At 42.6% G+C, this 22,642-nt stretch overlaps 1 non-coding gene across 1 annotated transcript; it reads right to left on the reverse strand.

Annotated features, from left to right (window-relative positions):
• Nucleotides 1-16,811: 16,811 nt before the first annotated feature.
• On the reverse strand, nucleotides 16,812-16,893 carry TRNAS-UGA (transfer RNA serine (anticodon UGA)). The gene has a single exon. It is a non-coding gene; the product is annotated as a tRNA-Ser (tRNA).
• Between the last annotated feature and the right edge of the window lie 5,749 nt (nucleotides 16,894-22,642).

The raw sequence follows: 22,642 nt of genomic DNA on the forward strand, positions 1-22,642 counted from the left end.
TATGGAGACGGAGTTTGGATAAATGAGTTATCACGTAGTCATTGAAAAGACGGGTACAGTGTGAACGCAAAGAGTAATAATAAATTAAAATCAGGCGACTCGTCTCAGTGAAGAGCTCAGTTATCAAAGCACAATACTTGTCCCACTTCTCTTTCTAATTCTCAGTCCGATATAAACAAAGAAGTTAGTCCATACTAGGATTTGTATAAGTGGCGTCCATTGACCCTGCAGCAAATCTTCAAGCTAATATAAAGCAAGTCTTCCAGTGAGCCACTGTCAACAATGGAGTATAAAACAAAACTCAGTAGATCGGAAGTGGACTGAACTTGTACTAGCCTGGCAACAACCAGTCTGAACTTATACTAGCCTGGCAACAACCAGTCTGAACTTCTACTAGCCTGGCAACAACCAGTCTGAACTTGTACTAGCCTGGCAACAACCAGTCTGAACTTGTACTACCCTGGCAACAACCAGCCTGAACTTGCATTAGCCTGACAACAACCAGCCTGAACTTGAATTAGCCTGGCAACAACCAGTCTAAACTTGCCCTAGCCTGGCAACAACCAGCCTGAACTTGCCCTAGCCTGGAAACAACCAGTCTAAACTTGCCCTAGCCTGGCAACAACCAGTCTAAACTTGCCCTAGCCTGGCAACAACCAGTCTAAACTTTCCCTAGCCTGGCAACAACCAGCCTGAACTTGCCCTAGCCTGGCAACAACCAGCCTGAACGTACCATAGCCTGGCAACAACCAGCCTAAACATTATAAAACAACCCACTTTACTTTCACTAAGCAACACCACTGAACGTAGGCTGACCCTGGATACTGTTGGACGGGGTTAAACTGCATTATTGAATATTAATTTAGCAAGGAGGTCAGGTCGTTAGGTCACTTTGATACAAAAAAAAATGCCTAGCATGGCAATTCATATAGATGAGCGAGAGATTTTGGGAGGAAGGGGAATGGTTAGGGTAGACAGAGGGAGGGTGAGTGAAAGATGGTTGTGGGGGAGGTAGATGCAGACGAGGGGTAAGGGGGAGGGGGGTGGGGAATAGGATGGGGAGAGGAGGGCTACTTTCACCTCTCCCGGAAGTACTAACTCCCTAGGTTAGGGCTCCTACTTTTTCCTCCCTGTGTCTCTCTCCGCCTCTATCTCCCTATGACGAAGAGTGGCAGGGAAGCGATGAGTGCACTGCCAGAGAACTCAGTAGTGTAAAGGGATCACCACTCTTGAAGACAGCCCTGGCTGTCTTCAGGATCGACGGGTTCCTCAAAGCAGTTGCTAATCAGCAAGGCTGTGGTGCAGACGTTGGGCTGTAGGTATCGGGCACCAACAGCCTGATAGATCAGGCCAGCAACAAGGAGATCTGATTTGGGACAGGGCCGTGGGGGCGATGAGTTCCGGAAGCGACTACAGGTAACTTACTCTCCCTTCTTACCTCTGTCTGCCTCTCTCCCTAACGTCTCCTCTCGCTCCCTCCCTACATCTCTCCCACCCTCACTCCCTACATCTCTTCCTCCCTCCCTACATCTCTCCCACCCTACATCTTCTCTCGCTCCCTCCCTACGCCTTCCTTTTCAGCTATCTCCCTCCGTACCCCTCTCCCTACTTCTCTTCCCACTTCTCTTCCTCTCCCTGCCTACCTCTCCTCCGGTCATCTACCTGTAGTCGATTCCTGGTGTCATCGCCCTCGAGGCCAGGTCTTATACCAGACCTGGTTGATATGATCAGTCAGCCTGTTGATGCTAGCTAGCAGCACGCAGTCCCTACCCCTCCTCCTTTCCCTCTCCAACAGCTGGAAAGATGAAGGGAGAGAAAAATCAAGAGATCCCTCCTTCATCCCCACCCCCTATCCCCCATCTCCAATCCTCAAGGAGAGAAAGAGAGATGGATTGGGGGAGGGAGGGAGAGAGGAATCATTTGATCACTCGACGTGTTCGACAACTGTTAGAATGTTGATGGAGGGAACAAGCTGGATGGCGGTATGGAAAGAGAGAGAGAGAGAGAGAGAGAGAGAGAGAGAGAGAGAGAGAGAGAGAGAGAGAGAGAGAGAGAGAGAGAGAGAGAGAGGGAGGGAGGGAGGAATGTAGAGGAGGATGAAGGGAAAGGGAGAAAGATGAAGGGAGATAGTCGAATAGAGGGAGATATAGAGCGGTAGGGAGGGAGTGATGGAGCGAAGTCAAATGATCTTCCAACGTGTCGAACAGATTTGGCGCTGCTTAAGGATGTTACAACGCCTGACAGCTGTTTAAACATGTGTAATATAGGCCTAACACCAGTTAGAAAAGCCTAACACGAGTTACAAAAGCCTAACATGAATTAGAAAGTCTTAACGCGTGTTAGGCAGACCTAACCCTGGGAAGCTGTGGCTGTGTAGACTTGTGTCTGGCAGCCTAGCCATCACAGCCTGACTGATCTGACACTGGTTTATTATAGTAATATATTCAGGGAAAGCGCTTAACCCGTAGGGGGTCACAAGTTGGCTGTCCAGATACTAGAAAAATTGTATTACCGGCTTATTTTCTCCTATTTTAACCTAACCTAACCTACTATTATAACCTAACCTACTATTATAACCTAACCTACTATTATAACCTAACCTACTAGTATAACCTAACCTACTATTATAACCTAACCTACTATTATAACCTAACCTACTATTATAACCTAACCTACTAGTATAAGCTAACCTATTATTATAAGCTAACCTTGAAGAAGAAGCCGCGGCTGTGGCTGCAGCAGCAGCAGCCGCCGCCACCGTCATCTGTAAGGATACTCCCAGAGGACTAAAAAACCAGGCTAATCTAAGAAGGTCAGGCAGGGTGGTTTATTTTCTCTAGGGTCTTTACATCCTTGCCTGGGATGCTACCCACAACAGTCGACTAACTCCTAGATACCCATTTACTGCTAGGTGAACAAGGGCTGCAGATATTAGGAGAGTTGCCCATGTCTGTTGCTTCGCCCGGGATTGATCCCGCGTCCTGTGGGTTGTGAGTCGAACGTTCTACGACTGAGCTACGAGGTACTTCTATCGTAAAAGTGTCAAAACACCTGCAGTGCATTTATAGCCACCGCCATGGCCGGGTGGCAACAGACTCTGCTTCCTTGTCGGAAGTCGGGGATTCGGCTTTTAACCCATACGCTGTCGTCTACCTGGAGAGCATTCCGAGGATCAACGCCCCCGCGGCCCGGTCCACGACCAGGCCTCCTGGTGGATCAGGACCTGATCAACGAGGCTGTTACTGCTGGCCGCACGCAATCCAACGTACTAACCACAGCCCGGCTGATCCGGCACCGTCTTTAGGTATCTGTCCAGCTCCCTCTTGAAGACAACCAGGGTTCTACCGGTAATGCCCCTTATTGCTGGTGGGAGGCTGTTGAACAGTCTTGGGCCCCGGACACTTATTGCGTTTTCTCTTAGTGTACCAGTGACGCCCCTACTTTTCACTGGGGGTATGTTGCATCGCCTGCCAAGTCTTTTGCTTTTGTATGGAGTGATTGCTGAGTGCATATTAGGGACCAGTCCCTCCAGAATCTTCCAGGTGTAGATTATGATATATCTCTCTCGCCTGCTCTCCAGTGAGTACAAGTCAAGTGCTTCCAGGCGCTCCCAGTAGTTAAGGTGCAGTAAAGGTTCTCTGTACATTCTCTAGTTCTGCAATTGCACCTACCTTGAATGGGGATGTTAATGTACAGCAGTATTCCAGCCTAGATCGAATAAGTGATTTAAAAAGGATCATCATTGGCTTAGCATCTCTTGTCTTGAATGTTCTCATTATCCATCCTATCAGTTTCCTCGCAGATATGATAGTGGCATTGTTGTGGTCCTTGAAGGTGAGGTCTTCGGACATTACCACACCCAGGTCCTTCACATTACTTTTCCGCTTTATTGTGTGATTAGAGTTTGTAGCATACTCAGTCATAGTTATTATTTCCTCCAGTTTTCCATAACGGAGTAGTTGGAATTTGTCTTCATTGAACATCATATTGTTCTCTGTTGCCCATTGGAAAACTTGGTTTATATCTTCCTAGAGCTTTGCCGTGTCCTCAATAGATGACACACTCATGCAGATCCTAGTATCGTCTGCTAAGGATGATACAGTGCTATAGTTTACATCTCTGTCTATGTCTGATATGATAATAAGGAACAGGATAGGTGCGAGTACTGTGCCTTGTGGGACAGAGCTCTTCTCTATGGCAGCATCTGATTTAACTCTGTTTACCACTACTCTTATTTGCGATTGGTTAGAAATCTGATGATCCATCTGCCTACTTTTCCAGTTATTCCTTTAGCACGCATTTTATGTGCTATTACACCATGCTCGCACTTGTCAAAGGCTTTTGCAAAATCTGTGTATACTAAATCTGCATTCTGTTTGTTTTCCGTTGCATCTAGGACCATATCATAATGGCCTAGCAGTTGCGAAAGGCAGGAGCGACCTGCTCTGAAACCATGTTGCCCTGGGTTGTGCAGTTTTTGAGAGTCCAGGTGGTTTGCTATCCTGCTTCTTAGAACTCTTTCAAAATTTTTATGATGTGGGACGTTAAAGCTATTGGTCTATAGTTCTTAGCTACTGCTTTGCTGCCACCTTTATGGAGTGGGGCTTCATTAATTAAGCGCATGTCGATATACAAGGGCCATTAAGGCTACTTGTCATCTGTTCACCAATCAAAAATACTTTAAGGGTGAATTCAGCGCTGTTATACCACTCCCAACCACAGTCCTGGAAATAACGACCTCCGCTCCGGCCAGCTTGCCAATAGGTAATCAGTAACTACATATACTTCATAATGAAAACGTGATAGTCAAGGCGAAAATCTGGAAGAAGTGATTGGGAAAAGCAGGGATAAGACAAGGAAGGACTGGAAGAAATTAAAGAATGGAGTTGTAGGGAGGAACCAGGAAAAGACGAAGAGGGTAGGAAGAGGAAGAAGAGAGTGGACGAAAAGGAGTAAGGGATGAAAGAGGATAGAGGAGGGAGGAGAAAGAATAAGACGGGGTAAAGGAATTAAGGGGAAGGGAGAAAAGTTGTTTGTGTAGCTGGTTTGTTAAGACCATTGAAGCCAGTTAGGAGCCCCGGGGGAACAAGGTTGTGTGTGTAGTTACCATCTTCTCAGGTGCACGGACCGAGGGACTTGGGTCACGAATGAACCTCCACAAGACACATTACCCTCGTAACGTAGAGATGTGCCCCTGGGGAGACTCGTCGGCTACCCTGGGCTGGCCCCTGGGCGTTCCTGGGCTGAGCGCTAGGCGTCCGTGGTCTGACCCATGGGCGTTCCTCGTCTCGTAAAGTCAGCTCTAAACCTTCACACCAACAGGAACACCCATAGGACCCTGGCTTCTTTGGTAGCGCACTCAGCTCACACATTGTCCGTGGTTTGTTCCTCGGCACGGGTGGAAATATTGGGCATGTTTCCTTACTCCTGCTGCCCATGTTCACCTAGTAGCAAATAGATACCTGGGCGTTAGACGACTATTGTGGGTCATCCTGGGGGGGCGGGGTAGTATACCTTAGGGCTGCACTTTTAAATGAGCTGAGGTAAGATAATATCTCTTAATCCATAAAATTGACCTGTGTAAAAGAAAACTCTCTCTCTCTCTCTCTCTCTCTCCCTCAATCTGTCTCTCTCAATTTCTCACTACCCTTCTTTTATTCATTCTCCTTCTCCAGTGAGTAAGGGAGAGGCTTCCCCATAGCCCCTGTGGGTGTCCCCAGTGGCGGCATAGTAAGCGTGCTTAAAAAGGTAGTTCCCGACGGGGTAGCACCCGACCTCTGACTTACGTCTGTTTGTGTTGCGGGTGGTGTGTTGTGTGTGACAACCATGGTGGTGGTGGTGGTGCTGCTGCTGTTGTTGCTACTGTGGCTGCTGTTAATAGGGTTACTGCTGCTGTTGTTGTTGCTACTGTGGCTGCTGTTAATAGGGTTACAGTAGACACGGTACTGCTGCTGCTGCCGTTGCTACTGTGGCTGCTGCTTTTAGAGTTACTTCTGCTAATAGGGTTACTGCTGCTGCTGCTTCTAGTCACATCGGCGCTGCTTTTGCTAGTGGTAATGGTGCTGTTCGTGTAAATGCTTCTGCTTATGCTATTTTCTGACGCTATTGTTGTTTTTAGCTTTTTCTTTAATGTATGTGGTGCCTTCTTGGACGCTAGCTTATAATGTTTATTTATACATATGTATTTTTTCTACTGGCGAAACAGTAATGAGCAGTCTTCGTTGTGGCCAGGTATATATTAAACGGGGTCTTCTCTTCTTGGTGACGTTTGCCTTTGTTGTATATTGAGTTGTTCTTCTTGGCCAACTTGATCTTCGGTGTGACCAGCTTTACGACAGAAGGTTTGATTTCTTTCTGTTCTTCCAGATTTAACTCTTGTAAGAGAAGTTTTTTTTTTTTTTACAGAAAAAGATCACTGTAGCTAACAAAATTTTGGTATAGATCCGTATCTTCGTAGATCTTTGTGTATAAATGTTTGTGTGTGTAAGTGTAAATCACTCTGTAGATCTTTGTATGCGTGTGTGAAGATCTTTATATGTGTGTGTGTTCTGTATATCTTTGTGTGAAGAGTTTTGTGTGTGGATCTCTTTCGAAATCCAGCCGATCTCTCTCTGCTGTCTCCACTAGAGTTTTACTTAACATGCATCTATGTATAAAATGCATCTTGTGCGCTTACCTTTTATGTATTCTTATCATATTTATGTTTGTTCAGCAGCGAGCACAGAGTTGTGTTTGGAATGTTTAAGTTTATGCTTTCTATCTTTCTTATTTGTATGCCTGAGATATACCTCGTGAAGCTTGCTATGTGTATATTTTAGTCTTGCTTGTTACTGGCACGTGCTGTTTACGTTTGTGTGTTTGTACGTAAGAGGTGTTTGGATTTGTGTGTTTTTACGTAAAAGGTGTTTGTATTTGTCTTTATAGGTGTGTATTGTTTGTATACGTATGTTTATAAGTGCATAGTGTTTTTAGTCATGTTTTATAAGGTATCAAGTACTCCTCTAGTTGCACCGCCTAGTTGTACTCACCTAGTTGTACTCACCTAGTTGTATTCACCTAGTTGTGTTTACAAGGGCTTATCCAAGGCTCCGTGAATATTTATGGAATCTGATAAATGTGTTACGAGAAGTTTATTGAATAAGACGATAAACAAGAGAAAATATGAGGGACGAAACGAAGAATGGAAACTTGAAGACAGTTGTGGAAGATGTCAGCCGAGGTCAATTCTTGACTTTCTTGCCTTCAAAGGGGCTTTTGATGCAAGGAATTGGAGTTATCTTCCGCTTTCTGGGGTCAAACCTTATTATCGCCGCCTAGTCCGCAGGATTAGCCGTTCCGGATGACTAAATATAATTCGTCTTGTAGGTGAATGGTTCAGAGAACCGACATGTTGTTGAATTAGACACATGTGCAACTCTTGGGTATCTTTATTGAGGAAACGTTTCGCCACACAGTGGCTTCATCAGTCCATACAAAGGAGAAACTTGAACAGGAGGAGAATGAGGGACTGATTACCTCATTCTCCTCCTGTTCTTCAAGTTTCTCCTTTGTATAGACTGATGAAGCCACTGTGTGGCGAAACGTTTCCTCAGTGAAGATACCCAAGAGTTGCACATGTGTCTAACATAATTCGTCTTGTTAATGCCTGCCAGTGTATCCTGCATCACTGACGAGGAACTCTTCAGTACCCTCCTTGTATAGTTACACTGCACCAGCCTTGAAAGATTGAAGGTTATCTCAAGTTATTGCACGGAAATCACAATCAAGAACAGCATGGTTGACCAGCCAAGCACCAGACGAGCTTGGCTTCTGGCCAGGCTCCTGGAGTAGAATAACTCTCGGAACTCATCAAAGGTATATCACAGATAAGGAATTATGTAAATAACATTGACGACCAGGCGCTTGCACCTGACGATAGTTGTATGAACCTTTATCCAGTCACAGTACACTAGCCTTGAAAGTTTCAAGACGAACGGATGAAGTTTTTTAAGTTATAAATATAACCTTGTCAACCATAATAAGGTACTCTGTCAACCATAATAAGGTACTCTGTCAACCATAATAAGGTACTCTGTCAACCATAATAAGGTACTCTGTCAACCATAATAAGGTACTCTGTCAACCATAATAAGGTACTCTGTCAACCATAATAAGGTACTCTGTCAACCATAATAAGGTACTCTGTCAACCATAATAAGGTACTCACCCGGAAATACCTAATAAGTGTAAAGGGACGAAGACTTTTTAAAACGCTTCACATATGAGCGGGAATTACTAACAGACCCCTGGCTGTCTTCAAGAGAGAAATTACTAACAGACCCCTGGCTGTCTTCAAGAGAGAAATTACTAACAGACCCCTGGCTGTCTTCAAGAGAGAAATTACTAACAGACCCCTGGCTGTCTTCAAGAGAGAAATTACTAACAGACCCCTGGCTGTCTTCAAGAGAGAAATTACTAACAGACCCCTGGCTGTCTTCAAGAGAGAAATTACTAACAGACCCCTGGCTGTCTTCAAGAGAGAAATTACTAACAGACCCCTGGCTGTCTTCAAGAGAGAAATTACTAACAGACCCCTGGCTGTCTTCAAGAGAGAAATTACTAACAGACCCCTGGCTGTCTTCAAGAGAGAAATTACTAACAGACCCCTGGCTGTCTTCAAGAGAGAAATTACTAACAGACCCCTGGCTGTCTTCAAGAGAGAAATTACTAACAGACCCCTGGCTGTCTTCAAGAGAGAAATTACTAACAGACCCCTGGCTGTCTTCAAGAGAGAAATTACTAACAAACCCCTGGCTGTCTTCAAGAGAGAAATTACTAACAAACCCCTGGCTGTCTTCAAGAGAGAAATTACCAACAGACTCCTGGCTGTCTTCAAGAGAGAAATTACCAACAGACTCCTGGCTGTCTTCAAGAGAAAAATTGCCAACAGACCTCTGGCTGTCTTCAAGAGAGAAATGGATAAATTCTTTAAGTCACTTCCTCATTAGCCGGGCTGTGTTGTTTATATTGGACTGAGTGCTACTCTCACCGACAACTTGATTGATCAGACATTAATTAACCAGGAGGCCTGGTCTAGGACCTGAGTGCAGAGGCGATGACCCCAGGAATCGACTACACATAGACTATAGGTCCACTACAGGTAGATTAAACATAGAATCCACATGACTAGCGCCTGGAAGAGTCTTCGGCAGGAGTGTGCTATTGATGCCATCATTATCGGAGTGATGGCGGCAGCGGCGACAGTGTCAGTTGCCATGGTAGCTGCGGCGGCAGTTGTGGCGGCAGCTGTAGCGTCAATTGCATTTGGAGCTGTGACGATAATGATGATAATGATAAAGGCAGTAATAATAATATAGAATAATAACGTAGCCAGTGACACAAGCGATGGCGTGGGTGATGACGCAAGTGATGACGTGGGTGATAACGCAAGCGATGACGTGGGTGATGACGCAAGCGATGACGTGGGTGATGACGCAAGTGATGACGTGGGTGATGACGTGGGTGATTACACAAGCGATGACGTGGCCGGGAACCACTTAACATTCAGTTGGTAACATCAGAGGAGACTTTAACATTCACAACAGCTGCAAAAATGTTGCAGAGAATGTGAGAAATATGTCATCCATTGTCCCACACGTCGCTTGCTCACCACCTCTGTGTTTGTTTAAGTTTTTAGCCTGTTTATGTAGTTTTTTTTTTTTTTTTGGTGTATGTGTGCACCATTTTGATATGTGGACTTCACCTTTTTGTGTATTTTTGTGCAACTTTTTGTGTGTTTATGTGTAACTTTTTGCGCGTTTATTTTTTTTTTTTGTGGCTGTGACCCCCCCCCCCTCCATTACGTGTTTGCGTGCTCTTTTTATTGCGTGTTTTGTGCATTCCCTGAAATATACCTGCGACCGGTTTCTAGAGACTTCCTACCCCCATAGCCCGGCCTGTGGCCAGTCTTTTCTAGTATTTGCCTGGTTAGCCAGACTGTTGCTGGTAGCAGGACGCTGACCCACATATCCATCACAGCCCAGTTGATCTAACACCTGGCGTTGACAGTAATGCAGTTTCCTCTTGAAAACTTTTACACGTGTTCCTGCAATATTTCCGACATCTGCTGGTAGTATGTTGAAGAGTTTAGCCTCACGGATGAGCTCATATTGACTCCCATGGTTCCTCTTCACTGGGTTTATTTTACACTTCCTCCAACATCTTTCACTCCAGTAAGTTATTATGGTAAGTGTAGGTTTTAGTCTAGGTCCTGTAGTATCTTTTGTATATATTGTCATGTAACTCTCTCTCCTCTGTTGCACAGAATATATACATATTCAGTACTTTAGGCGTCCCCAGTCGTTTAAAAGCTTCATTGACTTTGTGCGGGAAGCAAACGATTTCTTTGTTGGCTTTCAGCAGATTTACAGGTTTCTTGCACATTGGCATCTTCCCAAGATATAACTGCAGCAAGACTGAAATTTCAAGTACATTTGCATTGTAATTTGTTGAGAGGGGGAAACCCAAAATAGTGGACTAACAGCCATTTATATTTTTACTACTAGACGAGCAAGGACAGCAGGTGTAAAGAAACTTGCCCGTATGTCTCACCAGCCATGACACTGCGGTGGCTGTCTCCCTTGGCACCTCACTGGTTCAGTCTCCAGCAGCAGTAGCAGTTGGTGTAGTACTTCCATTCTTTATCGCTCAAGAGGAAGGTGTAAACTGTTTAATTTTCGTTATATTGGAGCGTTGAGCGGGATTTGTTGACCACAAAATTATTTGCTCATTTCTTTTTGAAGGTTTGTAGAAATTTTATATTTTTGTGGTATTTTATCTTTGTGGTATTTTATCTTTTGTGATATTTTATCTTTTTTCTTATGTGACGCATTAAATCGATGTCATTTAGAGCAAACAGTTGTAAAATTTCGATCCTCCGTCCGTTAATAGAAATGGAAGGAAAGTTCTCTAAAGTTGACAGCTTGAAGACAATCTGTGTTTCTATTTTTAACTGGGCGAAACCAGCAATCGGTACACCTGCAGTTTCTTAAGAACTGAGTCGATAATCATTTTCCTGACGAAGGAAACCCCTGCAGCAATAGCATAGTAATAGAGTGCCCAGCTGGTGGTAGTGATGGTGGGTAAAGAGGCAGGAGTATCCCCCATTCATTCATCTGCCGTGCGTCAGACACCAGATGCTGCAACGCCAGCTGACTCACTCACTCACTTCATTCATCTCCCTTACAACTTTTTTCGCGTCTCTTTAGAGAGTGATTACCAGCATGTTATTTTTCTTTTGTTGACAATCCAGGCCTGAGTGTCATCCCCTTTGTGAACGTTTGTTGTAGTGAGAGTTGCTACGCTTTCACTATATTACACACTATGCTTATGTGTGTAGAACAAGCCACATGGGGGTGGAAGTCTTAAGCTAAATGAAGATTTCTATCCTCGTGTGGCTTGTTTTGCATTGTTCAGATCGACTGTTTGCGATTCTATTGCATCCATGTATGTATGAGATATATAACATATGTATGAGATATGCAGCATGTGGTCTAAATGAAAATATAGTTTTTGAGGAATTGTAGGGATATTGAAGGTTAAATCATCATTATATGGATACTCAAGGTTGGTTTACATTTGGCAGCTCGAGGCGTATATCGAAATTTCGATCATGCATTTTCACATACATAAGAAATATGGAGGATTGGTTAACATGCAGTATAATGACATACATGAATACAAATAGGTAACTCAGATCAAAAGGCCTTTCACCAGTATCTATGCACCTTCCCTATTCCCAGCCATGAAGGGTGTAGGCTTTTGGTCTTAGGAATAGGAAGAGAAGGCGGAGGGTGTGTTTTCCTGGGGGCAGGGGTGCAGCATATTGTTGACCATCTGTACAACATTATGGAAGGTAATGGGAGCAATCCTCCCTTCAGGGAAGAAAGGTAATCAGATTACTCAGGTTACTTTATAGAACCTGATTACGCTTCTCTTGTGTCATTTTGAAGTGTAGAGTCCGTAGACTTGTGTATGTGTACTCATCTAGTTCTTAGTTGTGCTCCTTTACCTGTTGATGGTTCTGGGGGGGTTATAGGCTATGCTAGCTGGATCAGCCATGCTACTAGTGCTAGCAGTACGCAGTCGAGCGTAAACAGCTTTAAGCACAAATGGATTATTATTATTATTATAATCAAGGGGAAGCGCTAAACCCGGAGGATTATACAGCGCCTGGGGGGGGGGGGATGTGGAAGGCATTCAGGCTTAATTCGGGGAACTGGAGCACAGATCCAATTCCCTAAATCAAGAGCCCCTCACCAACATCAAGGAACCTTCCTTGAGGGGTGCACAAATGGAAATTCCAGGGAAGTGGGGAGAGTGCCATGACTAGTCCAGGGCTCTTGATTCAAGGCATTGCATCTACCCCCTCCCATTTCTTGGATAAACCCTGATTACCGCCCATCATCCAGGCGCTATATGCAGCCCATTCTCGCACTAAGAATGATAAACCAAGTAATTCCAATTTTTAATTTAACTATTAGTATATTGATAACTTTGCACCTACAAAGACTAAACTTATAGGATATAATCCTTCTCATAAAATGCATCAACAATTAAGGATTGAAGCCTCTAAGATGAGGCATGCCAAGGATTTTTCACGGGAAAAATTACCACACCAAGTTGGTACCTGAACACTCCAATAATTATAACAATCCCAACCTCCTATGTAAAATGCACTGGGGTTGAAAGTTTGAAGTCAGTCAGAAGAGACTTTCTCAAATTATTGCACGGAAACCAAAATCAGGAATAGTTTCAGGTTCATGTTGTCCTCAATCTTCTAAACATTGGGCCACATTTGATGGTTCAGTGTATGATGAGGGCCGCACGGTTTTGTTGACACTGTGCAGTGTGGAATCTATATAAAAGTGGATTCATAATCTCATGTGAGGGCCGCGTCCATTTCCTAGAAGGACCTTGTGGACCCCTGGGCTCGAAACAACATAACGAGAGGTCATCTGCACATGCCAGTAGTTCAGGTACACGAGCCTTGAAAATTAGAAGCCGACTGGATAAAGTTTTTCTCTATAATTATGAACGAAAGCCTTGGAGAAAGAATATAATCAGGCAACCACTGGTACGTACTCCTTAGGAAATACCTAATAAGTGTAAGGAGACCCAGATTTTTCAGGCAACCACTGGTACGTACTCCTTAGGAAATACCTAATAAGTGTAAGGAGACCCAGATTTTTCATCACTTTATGTGCATAAGGGGATTTACTAAAGGATCCCTAGCTGTGTTTATGAGGAAACTTGATAGGTTCTTTAAGTCAGTTTCTGATCAGCCTGGCTGTGGTACCTACTTCGGACTGCCTGCGGCCAGCATCGACAGCTTCATTTATCAGGCCGTCAGCAGTAGAACCGCGGAGACAGAAACCCTCGGAATTGTTTACTGGCGAATTACAGGTAAGCCACCGTTTGGGAGAGCTTCAAACTTCCGCGTGAAGAGAGCTTCAAACTTAAGAAAGCTTTAAGGTAACACTATCTAAGAGCTTGAAGCAACTACTATCTGGGAGAGCTAGTAGCTACCACATTCTTGTTCCTCTGAGGGGATAGGAGGTAATATCACTTTGAAGGAATTTGTTTAAGTATCCCTTTGTCCTTGCTTTTTCTTATAGACTGTTGGTTGTGTGTTGTCAGTGTTTGTTGTTTGTGCTAGTCTTGCTTGTGCTAGTCTTTATTTACTGATTTTTTTGTTTTTGTCTGTGTTTGTTGTTTTTGTGTTCTTTGTTTTTATTGTCTGTCTCTGTTGCTTGTGTTTATTGTCTGTCTCTGTTGCTTGTGTTTATTGTCTGTGTCTGTTCCTTGTGTTTATTGTCTGTCTCTGTTGCTTGTGTTTATTGTCTGTCTCTGTTCCTTGTGTTTATTGTCTGTCTTTGTTCCTTGTGTTTATTGTCTGTCTTTGTTGCTTGTGTTTGTAGTACAGGGGAGGTTCGAAAAAAAGTCTTGTTTTTTTTCCTTTTCGACCTTCGGCACTCCCTTGTTTCGAAGGTTCCTCTGACTTTACAGCTCACCTTGAGTCCTCCTCGTTGACCACCTGATCATCTAGGCTGTTGGTGCTAGCGACCCACAGGTTCACATAACCATCACAACCCGGCTGATCAGGCAGTTGGAGATGGTGGACATTTTCCTTTTGTAAACTTCTACCTTCCTTCAAGACTTTAATATTCTGCAAACCATCCTCCAACATAAAAACGTAATGCAGTTATTTATATATATATATATATATATATATATATATATATATATATATATATATATATATATATATATATATATATATATATATATATATATATATATATCGTGCTGGATATGTAAAATTGGTGAATTAGCAAGAACTCAGTTAAAATTAAGTCCTTTTTACTTATCTATAAATCACGTATTTAGTGTGATGATGGTTTAAACATCAGTGGTAACCAGTTCTTCATGACGTGCTCAAGAAAGTTTCCCGCCGGCAAACACAAATGTACTGCCCTCAGTAATGAAGAGAAGACAAGCATACCTGGAATATACCTGGAGAGTGTTTCGGAGGGTTAACGCCCCGGCGACCCGGTCTGAGATCAGGCCTCGTGGTGGATCAGGGTCTAATCAACCAGGGTGTTACTGCTGGCCGCACGGAAACCGACGTACGAACCACAGCCTGGCAGAAGAAGCTTTTATTGTGTCTACGTTTCTCTCTAAGTAGAGCTTTATCGTTGATTGGATAAAGCTATACAGAGAGCGAAAGGTCTTAATAGAAGCTTTTCACCTGTGTATTTCCTTCATGTCAGTCTCTCTCCAGTTGGTTACGTAAGTATTGGACACGGAAAAACATGCACCATCTTTGCTGTCTGCAGTGTCTGCCAGGTCATCCCAACCTCATTTTACACTTCATTTTTCTTACTTTTTACCCAGCGTCAATTTCTGAACGTGTTCAGCTTAAATTTGAGTTTAGTACAGGTTGGGATAGATAACTGTACGATATATTAAGTTAGGTTTGTTTACGTTAGATTCCATGAACTTATAAAACATATTAAATCACAGATAAGCAAGTGAAAAACGGCGTCTCGGCGATTTCAGGCATCGGTGAAACCAGCGCCTGTGTTTTTTTTCATGTGTTGTGTGAGTAGGGGCTAGGCAGGTAGTGGTGTAGCAGATCACAGGTGTGGAAGGTCATTAAGACCCGCCAGGGTGAGAAGTGGGGTACGCAAGGTGCCATTTCTTCCTCCCTTATCAGATTTATTCACCTGTGGAAGATACTCAGTCGGGTTTGCGTCTGGGTTAGTATGCGACTACCACTTCAACAGCTAGCGTGCAGATACCGACGCTCCGAAGGATTACTCACTCATGTACTCAAGATTCTTGTGTACTCGAGATCATTTCTCTCTTGTACTCAAGATCCTCTCTCGTGTACTCGAGATCCTCTCTCGTGTGCTCGAGATCCTCTAGTGTACTCGAGATCCTCTCTCTTGTACTCAAGATCCTCTCTTGTGTATTCGAGATCTTCTCTCATGTATTCGAAATCTCTCGTGTACTCGAGATCCTCTCTCTTGTATTCAGAATCCTCTCGTGTACTCGAGATCCTCTCTCTTGTACTTAAGATTCTCTCTCGTGTACTTACTGTAATATCCTCTTTTAGTACTGTACATAATGCATATTAGTTGTGCTTATCTGGTTGTTGTGTGGATAATAGTAATTAACGCCTGATTGGTGTGTGGACGGTAATAATTTATGTCTGGTTGGTGTGTGGATAGTAGTAATGAATATCTGGTTGTGTGTGGATAGTAATTTATTTCTCGGGTGTGTGTGGAAAGTAGTAATTAATGTCTGATTGGTGTGTGGATAGTAATTTACGTTTGATTGTTGTGTGGATGATAATAATTCATGCCTACTTGTTGTGTTGATAGTGGTAATTTGTTTGGTTCTTAAGTGGATAATAATTTATGTCTGGTTGTTGTATGGATGGTAGTAATTTATGTCTGTTGTTGTGTGGATAGTAATAATTCGTTTGGGTGTTGAGTGGATAGTAATAATTTGTCTGGTTGTTGTGTGGATAGTAGTAATTGATGTCTGGTTGGTGTGTGGATATTAGTAATTTATGTTTGAACGTTATGTGGGTAGTTGTATTTAATGTCTGGTTGGTGTGTGGATAGTAATTAATGTCTGGTTGGTGTGTGGATAGTAATTAATGTCTGGTTGGTGTGTGGATAGTAATTAATGTCTGGTGTGTGGATAACAATTAATGTGTTGTTGATGTGTGGATAGTAGTAATTAATGTCTGGTTAGTACGTTTATTTAGGCAAAGGTACACGTAAGTACATTTATCGTATATAGTATAAATTGATAAATTAGACACATGTGCAACTCTTGGGTATCTTTATTGAGGAAACGTTTCGCCACACAGTGGCTTCATCAGTCCATACGTAGGAGAAACTTGAAGAACAGGAGGAGAATGAGGTAATTAGTCCCTCAACCTTGAGTCGATGTGTTCAGTCCATCAATCTTGAATATTCTATTCAAGATTGATGGACTGAACACATCGACTCAAGGTTGAGGGACTGATTACCTCATTCTCCTCCTGTTCTTCAAGTTTCTCCTACGTATGGACTGATGAAGCCACTGTGTGGCGAAACGTTTCCTCAATAAAGATACCCAAGAGTTGCACATGTGTCTAATTTATCAACATGTCGGTTCTCTGAACCATTCATCTACAAATAGTATAAATTACCTAGGATTACCCAAAAAAAAAGTCAGACAAAATAACTTATTCCCATTGGGATCCTTGAAACATTCGCTGCGGACAGGATTCGAACCTGTGCGGGCAAAGCCCAATGGATTTCAAGTCCATCTCCTTAACCACTCGGACACCGCAGCTCGTTGGTGCGTAGAACGTATACAGTCTCTTTTGTGTAGCAAAAGTTCGCCTGGTTGTACGCAGGCTTATTACCAAGTTTGTAACCAGGATGACTAGGGTAGATTCAGTGTACTGGCAATAGTGAGGAAGAACAAACACAAGTTGCAAAGAGGACTTTTATTGGGAGAGCACTTCGCTCTGCGTAGAGCTTTATCATGACGTTTTAAAGCTTTACACAGAACGAAACGTGATTTTTTCTTAATTTGAATCATGTAGTATAAGAAATCTCGCATTCTGCACTTTTGCGGTGCTGTGAGTTTTTTAGATTGTGTTTAAGTATTGTATTTACAGTGTTCCATTGTTGTATTTATAGTGTTCCATTGTTGTGGTTACAGTATTCCACTATTGTGTTTACAGTGTTCCACTTGTATTTACAGCTTTTCATTGTTGCAGTTACAATGTTTCACTGCGTTTACAGTGTTCCCTTGTTGTATTTATAGTGTTCCATTATTGTATTTACCGTGTTTCAATGTATTTACTGTGTTTTACTGTATTTACAGTGTTCCAGTGTTGTATTTACAGTGTTCCAATGTTTAAAGTTTTTTTGTATTTCCAGTTTTGTTGTATTTACAGTGTTCCAGTGTTGCTTTTACAGTGCTCCAATGTATTTACAGTTTTATTATTGTATTTAGTGTTCTATTGTTGTATTTACAGTTTCAGTGTTGTATTTACAGTGTTCCAGTGTTGTATTTAGTGTCCAATGTTGTATTTACAGTGTTTTATTGTTGTAATTACAGTGTTACATTGTATTTACAGTGACCCATTCTCGTATTTACAGTGTTCCATTCATGTATTTACAGTGTTCCATTTTTGTATTTACAGTGTTTCATTCTTGTATTTCCAGTGTTTGAGTGTTGTATTTACGGTGTTCCATTTAAATAATCTGGTATAATGTGGTACTTACTTCCGGGCGTCTAGTCTTGCCCTTTTGCCTTTTTATAAAAACATACGAAAAGTTATTTTTTTTTATATATGGCTCTTCAAGTTTGTGTGGGACTTCATCTCCGACTGCGAGCGCTGTGAGCGTGTCTCCTTCCTGATTAATTTTCCTCTTTTTATCACTTTTTCTTCCTCTGTTGTGTGAAGTGTTCCAGGTGACACATTAATCTTTTTGGAGTGGTGGGGGGAAAAGTGTGTTCCTTATGGCATGAAAGATTCTTAGTTTTGAAAGTTGTTGTGACGGGGACTTTAATTCAATTCGCACTGGATGTTTCTTTGACAGGGACAATTTTCTGCCGGGTTGTGGATTCTATTTTGCGAGGGAGGAAAAATGCTTTATTGGAAGTTTGTTTTGGCTGGAAAATTAGCTCTTGTTTTTTCTTCGTTTGATTTTGGCGGGAAAAGTAATTCCCTATTGATAGTGTTTTGTACTCTCTCTCTCTCTCTCTCTCTCTCTCTCTCTCTCTCTCTCTCTCTCTCTCTCTCTCTCTCTCTCTCTCTCTCTCTCTCTCTCTCTCTCTCTCTCTCTCTCAAAACGTAATGTTTCGCTCTCTCCAGTTACAGTAATATTTTTCATACTACTTCTCCATACTTACCTATCAACTGCATGAGACTTGTTTAAGTGGCTTTTCTACCCATGCAGGACTGCCTTTGGCCAGGCTTCCTTGTTGATTGCTAACTCAGCCCACATAACCATCACAGCCTAGTTGATCTGGCACTTGGCAGAGGCAGCGATCAAGTTTCCTCTTGTAGACTTCTTTATTTGTTCCGTCAGTTATTTTATCTGGTAGTAGCAAGTTGAAGAGTGATGGACCACAGATGTTGACAATGTTCTCTTATTGTGACCATGGCGCATCTGCTTTTCGCTACTGGGTTTATTTTAACACTTCCTTCCCATATCTCTCACTCCCCTAGGGTTGCCCTAACCCTTCCATATTTACCAGGTGTATATAAACAGGTATCTCTTCGCTCCAGAAAATGAATACATTTTAAGTACTTTGAGGTGTTCCCAGTAGTTCAGACGCGGGCAGGAACGCGATCTCTGTACATTTTCCAGCTCTTTATTGAGTCTGTGCGGGCAGTAAAGAATCTATGTACATCTTCCAGCTCTTGATATCTCTGGTGCCTTGAACGTAGAAGTAACACGGGGTGGTAAAGCTGAGCCAGTGTACATGTGGACAATACTGTAGCTTGTTTATTGCTGGGCTCACTCCCTGTATCATTCAGCCGCTGGCTACGGCATCCTCCACTTTATAGCCTGCCATCGTAGAAGCTAGACTCGCATGGCGCTAACGCTAGCCGTAATGAAGCGTAAGGGGCGCTGCCGTAATGAGATTTGGAGAGTCATGTTTGAGACGTGAATATAAAGAAGTGAGAGAATGGGCGAGGAAAACAAGGAGGGAAGGAGGTGTGAAGGAGGGAAAACAGGAGGGGGTGTGAAGTAGGTATGAGGAAGGTGTGATTTTTTTTTTTTTAATAATTTTTTGTTTCAGAAGATGGTTTTGGTTTCAGAAAACGGTTGTTCTTTCTTATACTGATTGTTGTTTCTTATAATGGTTGTTGTTTTTTAGAATGGTTGTTGTTTCTTAGACTGGTTGTTGTTTTTTAAAATGGTTGTTATTTTTTATAATGGTTGTTGTTTTTTATAACAGTTGTTCCTTTTAAAATGGTTGTTCTTCTTAAAATGGTGAGGTAATGGAGGAAGGGAAACGGGGAGATTCGACTAAGGGAGGGAGGTATGAGGGAGTGTTTTGTTTTGACCAGAACCTGTATATAATGCATTGTGGGATTAACTGTGTGTGTGTGTGTGTGTGTGTGTGTGTGTGTGTGTGTGTGTGTGTGTGCTTAGCAGTTTATAGTTGCATGGTCGGTACTTAGCTCCTGGTCCCACCTCTTCTCTGTGTTTGTGTGTGCTCACCTGTTTGTGTTTGTAGAGGTTGATACTTGCCCCTTTCCTCACCTAGACTTATCGGCTTCTCTGACTTCTGGCCTCTTAGGTTTATCTTATATCTATTCTTGAAAGATGCCTGATTCAAGTAATTCCATTTTTCAATCACCTTTAGACTAAAGAGATACATCCTTACATTCCCTATGGCTCATCTGTGTCTTCAGCTTCCACCTGTGTCCCCATGATCCTGGTCTTCTAAGTTCAATCAATCTGTTCCTATCAGCTTTATCAACTCCTCTTAGGATTTTGTACGTTGTAATCATGTCCTCTATTGTCCTTTTCTCTTCCTAAGGTCGTCACGTTCCTCTGTTTTGGTATTAGCCTGGTTGAAAACCTTTAAACGTTTTACAGTTTCTTCACGTGCTTGACCAAATGTGGGCTCCATACTGGGGCCGCATATTCAGTGTTTAGCCTAACATATGTCGTGTATATGGTTCTGAAGTATTATTTAAGTTCCTGAATGCTGTTCCAAGGTTTACTAATGTTGCATATGCCACTGCAGTTATATGGTTTATGTGTAATTCTGTGGATATGTTATGTGTTATATTCATCCCCAGGTCCTTTTAACTCACTAATATTTGCAGCTTCTCTCCTCCCATGCTGTACTTTGTGTCCGGTCTGTCCTCTTTGAGTCGAAAAGCCGCCTGTGTAACCAGATCCCTGGAGTTTATCACTGCCCTCTTATTCTTCTCATTAGTTCTTCATCGTCAGCAAACAGTGACACATAGGACTCAATCCCCTCTGGTAGGTTATTCGCATATATTAGGAACAGTAGCGGTCCTAACACTGATCCTTACGGAATTCCACTCGTTACTCTCTCCCATTTGGATGTCTCATGCCTTACTGTTACTCTCTGCCTTCTATCATTTAGTTACTCCTTGACCCACTTGAGCACTGCCTTTTAACCCTGCATGTTCTCATTCCTGCACTAGTCTCTAATGTGGTACTGTATCAAATACTTTTTACCGTCCAAGAAATGCAGTTCACTCCCCTCCCTTACATCTTTTTTGTTTTATTACTGTGACTGTCGTTGAATTCCAGCAAGTTCGGAAGACAGAATTTTCTATCCCTAAATAAACGGTGTTTTTATTGTAAAGAATCTTCTCTCCAAATGTCCTAATATTCTTTTCTGCACTATTTTCTCCAAAACTTTTGACAGTATGCATGTTAAAAATACTGGCGTGTAATTAAAGGCCTCTTGTCTGTCCCCCTTTATGTATATATAGGAACGACGTCTGACACTGAAATTTTCTGGCAGGTGTTCTAACTGGAGAGGTAGTTTTATAAATGATGTAATGGTTTAGAAAACCGACAAGTTGAAGAATGAGACACTTGTGCCAACATTTGGGAATCTTTATTACGGAAACCGTTCTTCTCCGTAATGGACTGAAGGAACCACTGGCTGGCAAAACTTGTCCGTAATAAAGATTTCCAAATGTTGGACAAGTGTCTCAGTCTTCAGGGGTGAATGAATACCTTTTCTGTTGGGTCACATAGTTGTTTTGCCCCTTCTCTCAGCACCCATGGAGATATGTTATTTGGTCCCATTGCTTTTGTTGTATCCAGCTCATGTAGGAGTCTCGTCAATTCTTCTTTTGTTGTGCTAATACTTTCCAGTAACTGTTGGTCTGATGTGTCTACAGTGCCTTCCATTAGTTCTCGATTTTCCTCTGTGATGCCTTATTCGAATCTTTTCTGTGTCCTTTACGTACTTCTCTTTCATTCTGTGTTATCGCCCCTTCTTCCTTCCTCATCCTTATCACTTGCTTCTTCACACTCGTTTTTGTTTCTTATGTGTCTGTGGAGTAACTTTGGTGCTGTTAAGGCCTTTAACGTTATATCATTGCAAGCTGTCTTTCAGCCCCCTCCTTCCACTTCTTGCATATTCGTTTCTACCTGACATCTTTGTTGAACCATGGCGAATAAAAGGCGAATTTAAAGTCTAGAGAATGTATATTATTATTATGTATATTTATTATTATTATTAATTTATTATTATTAATTTTATTATTATTATTATTAGTAGTAGTAGTATACACATAACCCCGTCATAAGTTTCATTCTCCTATGTGCGGGTTATTTATGCCTGGGTCTCACTTTGTTTTTCAAGTTTAGTATGAATCTCACCCTTGACTCTTGGTACTCTGACTCTCTTACCTTACTTTCTTGTACAGTTCTGCCTTCCAGTGTGTGTGTGTGTACTCACCTAGTTGTGGTTGCAAGGGTCGAGTCATAGCTCCTGGCCCCGCTTCTTCCCTGGCCGCTACTGGGTCACTCTCCGTGCACATGAGCTTTATCATACCTCTGCTTAAAGCTATGAATGCATCCTGCCTCCACTACATCGCTTCCCAAGCTATTCCACTTCCTGACTACTTTGTGACCGAAGAAATACTTCCTAACATCCCTGTGATTCATCTGTACCTTCAATTTCCTTGTTGCTGTGTGTGTGTGTGTGTGTGTGTGTGTGTGTGTGTGTGTGTGTGTATGTATCTGTGTGTGTGTGCGCGTGTGTGTACTCACCTATTTATGGTTGCAGGGGTCGATTCTTAGCTCCAGGCCCCGCCTCTTCACTGATCGCTACTAGGTCTACTCTCTGCTCCAAGAGCTTTATCGTACCACTTCTTACAGCTATGTGTGGATCCTGTCTCTACTACTTGTGCGTGTGTGTTTGTATGCTTGCGTGTGTGTGTGTGTGTGGTCAATACAGCATTGATCAAGCAGAGCCCTGAGGTATTTTCCACACTAGGTTGGTTTGAGGATTGTGTTGGTTAAGTCCTAAGCCAGGATTTACTGTTGCAGCCGCCCAGCCAGCCACAAGTATT

Source organism: Cherax quadricarinatus, chromosome 44 (genome assembly GCF_038502225.1).
Source record: "Cherax quadricarinatus isolate ZL_2023a chromosome 44, ASM3850222v1, whole genome shotgun sequence".
In the NCBI taxonomy this organism is placed as follows: Eukaryota; Metazoa; Arthropoda; class Malacostraca; order Decapoda; family Parastacidae; genus Cherax; species Cherax quadricarinatus.